The sequence below is a fragment of the Arvicanthis niloticus genome, chromosome 14 (genome assembly GCF_011762505.2).
Source record: "Arvicanthis niloticus isolate mArvNil1 chromosome 14, mArvNil1.pat.X, whole genome shotgun sequence".
In the NCBI taxonomy this organism is placed as follows: Eukaryota; Metazoa; Chordata; class Mammalia; order Rodentia; family Muridae; genus Arvicanthis; species Arvicanthis niloticus.
In genome coordinates, this window is record NC_047671.1 from 68,216,481 (window position 1) to 68,221,151 (window position 4,671).

Sequence of the window (4,671 nt, forward strand, 5' to 3'; positions counted from 1 at the left end):
CTGCTGCCTCTGTCTGCTGCAAGCTTATTAAAATTCATTTTCTTGTATATGACTTTGGATCTAGCCTGTTATGCAATTTTTGTCCTTTTATTCACTGACAGAAATTTCTGTGGAAAATTAAAGATAATCAAAAGTTAAGGCCATGAATCATTTGTTTCAAGTTTTATAATATTTAGGCTATTTATTAAATATTTTCTTGAGGGAGTATCCAGAGATAGTAACTTCTGGGATTTCCTTTGCTAGATCTGAAACTTCAGTATTAGCATCTCTAATATCTCACAGTTAAAAAAAAAAACCTCAGCTTTTTTATGTAGGAGGAGCTAAGGTGGGAGGAGTAAGGAGAGGAAGAGTAAAAGGAAGAGGAGGAGTGAGGCAATGGGGAGAGAGCCGAGCTGTAGGAGGATGAAGAGCCAGGCAAGTATGGAGAGCAGTCCTGGGTAACAATTTATATTTAGGTTCGCTAATTGGGAAACACCTCTAGTTGTTTGGGCATATTGTTATTGAACATTACCAAACATATAAGTCTTTGATTAATCTTTAAGCATTAAAGTTTCATTCATACTGGGTACCACGTGGATGGTGAGATGGTCTGGGCTCAGCCCAACCATGTGGAGACAGCATGGAATATTGGCAGAGCCATCTCCCACTCTAGTGTCTCGTGGGTGGCAGGACCCGTGTCTCTGGGTGGCCGTTCCTAGCTGGTGCGCGCATGGCCTCTCTGGACATTTCTAGCTGCGGAGCACACATGACCTCTGGTCGCAAAATATGGCGACAGAGCTAAGCAGAGCCACCACTGCTTAGATAGTTGGCCCAAGAAAATGCCATTTTAAATAATTACTGCAACAGTTTTCCACTCACTTTTTACTTGGTCCATCCTGATTAAGAATTTGTGCTGTCTTAAGATCCATCATGGCATCCACTAAAATGAGTTAATTGTAATTGTCTAATGCAGAAAAGAAAACCCAACATTCTTTCTAAGTATTCTTGGCAAGTATGTGTGACCTAAATATAATCTTGGAGAAGCTTGACAAGAACTCAATCTGTAAGGCCTCTGCAAAGATATAGCACTCAGAATGCAGACCTAGTAGGATTGCTGAGTTGGAGGACAGCCTTGGTCATAGGAAAGACTGGGTCACTCAGGGCTGCATAAGAAAACCCTTTCTCTAATATATACATATGTATTTGAGTTGTGTGATTGAGTTAGCATTGTTCTGTTTAAGCTTCAGTCTTGGGGTTCACAAATGGGGCCCTGTTCTTTTAGTTGTAGAGAACTCTATTCCTGTATTTGTGTTTCTTGTTCTCCTTCAGAGCACTTTCCTCTTCTCTGCATCCAGATCTGTCTCACCAGTGATGGTATTTGATGTTTTTTCCCCAGGGTCTCAAGGTTTTGTTTCCAAAAGAGGGGGGTATGTAAGGCATATGTTTGTTGTTTTCTTAGAAATTCTTCTTATTAGCCCACATTTGCAACAGTGAGGGACTGACTGCTCTTAGATAGCAGTGAGAAACTCTGATGCCAGTTCTGTTCTTTCAGCACTGGATCATTTCATTTGCAGTAAGTTTTAGACTATGCTACATTTCATTTGTTTTCTTTCTTGTTAACTTATTTGTGGTTCAACTCAGAAGCTGAGAAAATAACCAGTCATGACTGACCGAGAGAGAGAGAGAGAGAGAGAGAGAGAGAGAGAGAGAGAGAGAGAGAAAGAAAGAAAGAAAGAAAAGAAAATGTCATTGAAATAAGTCCTATTCTCGTAGACCAGAACCTAGCGCAATTGTTATCAGAACATGCTCATCCAGCAGCTGAATGTATAGATGGAGGACCCTACAGAATCAAATAGGCAGGGCACATAGGGCTTCAGAGAGACTGAAACAACAATCACAGTGCCTGAATTGGTCTGCTCTAGGTTCTCTGCATTTATGCTATGTTTGAGTAGCTTGGTGCTCTTGTTTGACTCCTAACAGAGGTAGTGGTGGGTCTGTCAAACACTCTTACCTGCCATTGGGAACCTTATTCTCCTGCAAGGTTGCCTTGCCCATCCTTCATTTGAGGATTTGTGTCTACTCACTGTAACATTTCATGCAGTATTCAGTTGATGTCCCAGGGAGGCCTGGTCTTTAGTGAAAGGAAATGAAAATGAGGGAATCTGGAGGACAGGAGAGTTGATGGAGGGATTGGGAGGCATGGAGGGAGGGAGAACTGTTGTTAGGATGTAATGTATGAGAGAAGAATAAAGAAAAAGAAGATAAACAAGATTATACCCTCACTGAAGAAGAAAGTGGAATTGATTTACATTCATATGTACACAGGTACAGAATTAATACTCAAAATAAAGCAGCACAGCATCAGACATGACTAAATTAAAGAAAGGAAGGAAAACAAAAAGAAAAGAAAGCAATCACGTTTCCAGGACCTCTGAGAAGTATAAAGCTAGCAGAGAGGTCAGCTCTTTGTTGTCTCATGTACGGTTTACCCTGTTCTTGATTGGGGTCACTTAGTCACTTAATCTTGAAGGGATGTCAACCAGTTGTGAAGATCTCTGAACAAAACTCCAACTTCTCAAAAAGATCCACAAGACCATTATCTGCTGTTCCAAGTTTTTTTTTTTTTTCTCTATTCTTGCTGAGTATCTCAACAGCATGAAGTTTCTGCACTGGCATTTTCTTTAATCTCTAAGGACAATCTTTATATTTCTCTTAAGTGCATCTAAATCTTTGTTCCTGCGAGTAGATCTCTGTCCCAGTTTTTCCCTTGAGCCTTTGATAAATGTTTTATTAAATGTTCTCCAGGTCTCAATTACTTTTTTATTGCAGGAGGTGAGGGGCAACTTGAGACAGGGTTTTTCTCTGTAGCTTTGGCTATCCTGGAACTCACTCTATAGGCCAAGCTAGCCTCAAACTCAGTGATCTTTGGGCATCTGCCTCCTGACTGCTGGGGTTATGGATGTGTGCCACCACTGCCCGGCCAGGCCTGAATTCTTAAGAAATAGCTGTTAGCTTTGCCCATCCACATAAATATAACTATCATTGTCATCCTTGTTCTGTTCCTATATGTAAAGTTATGTTTGTGAGATGTCATTTGTGTAGCTTCTGAAATTTCGGAGAGATACAATATCACTAACAATTCCCTGTCCTTCTGGCTATTTCAAGCTTTTCACCTCTTCTTCTGTAATGATCCTTGAGTTTTAGGTGCAGGAGTCATGTTTGAGACATATTAGTTGCAACTGGCCTCCAAAATTCTGAAGCCCTAGCAATGAAGCAACTGGCAACTAAGAAATGCTGAGACAGGAAGAAATAGACTCCCTCAGGGAAGCACATACCCACTGTTTGCCCAAAACCAAATGCTCAGTGCTGAAAATATGCATATACAACTATATATTATACAGAATAAGTAGGTTATGTTTATGTACTTAAACATACACACACACCACAGACTGATTTGAAGGAAATCAAGGATGGGGTGTGATTGCGAGGATTTGGAGGAAATGATATAATTATATTATAATCTGTTTTTTTTTTTTTTTTTTTTTAAAAATTCTGCAGTCAGGTCCTTTGTTTCTCTTTTGTACACTAGGCCATGAATTTGTATGGAATGGGCTCCAGCAGCTCAGGCTCTTTCCCGTTAGTCCTCACAAAGTGTGCTTCTCTGGGTGGTGCAGGCTGGCGCTTCAGCTGAACCCAGGTGCCCTTCTCTTTGGCTTCCTTCTTCTGATCGTTCTCTTTCCCCAGCTTCAGGAAGCTGTCTCTGCTCTTCGAGTGCTTAATGTGCTCAGTCCGCACATTGATCCTCTTGGCCAGAATCTTGCCCTCAACCTACTTGTTTACAATGATACCCACGGCATGCTGGGTGACATTGTAGAATCTTCCGGTTTTGCCGTGGTAACGCTTGTGGGGCATTCCTTTTTGAACAGTACCCATTCCCTTGATGTCTACAATGTCACCCTTCTTGTAGATTCTCATGAATGTGGCCAAAGGAACAACTCCATGTTTCCTAAAAGGCCTAGAGAACATATACCGAGTGCCTCTCCTCTTTCCCTTTGTGTTCGTCATTTTGGCGAGTTAACTGGAAGATGGCGGTGGCGGCCATAATCTCAAAAACTATTGTTTAATTTTGAAAAATTCATTCTTAGAGCTTTTCAACTTGGTTTGGGTACGATGACACTCTTTCTTATTTAAATGTCATAAAACCCTATATCAGTTACTACTATGTTGCTGTGATAAGATTTTATGACCACAAGCAATTTGGGGAAGACAGGGCTTGTTGTGGCTTATAGTTAAAGCGGGAGAGTCTCTTATGGTCAGGGAAATGTAGCAGCAGGTAGAAAGCAAAATTTCCTTCTTCTTTGTCCTTTTATCTGGCTACCATGGAGAGTGCCAGCCAAAGACTCTCTAAAAATTTGTAAATGCCATGAAATAGTGGTAGTAATATGAAAATAGATCTGTTTAATAATTTTCATCCCTGAAGGAATGGGAATTATGCCCATTCCTTTGAAGCACTATAAATGCTACTAGGACAAATTCCCTGACCTCTAGTTTATTTAACGAGATGCTTTAGATTTTGCCAATGCATGCTCATTGACCTTAAAGTCTCAGTCTCAATTAGTTAAAGATCTTTTCCTCTGTAGTTTGTCCATCTTCAGATCTGCAAATATTTGTTTGCTTTAAAATTTAAGCTAG

General features: G+C 40.5%; 1 pseudogene; it reads right to left on the reverse strand.

Annotated features, from left to right (window-relative positions):
- Positions 1-3,564: 3,564 nt before the first annotated feature.
- On the reverse strand, positions 3,565-4,063 carry LOC117720080 (large ribosomal subunit protein eL21 pseudogene; annotated as a pseudogene).
- Between the last annotated feature and the right edge of the window lie 608 nt (positions 4,064-4,671).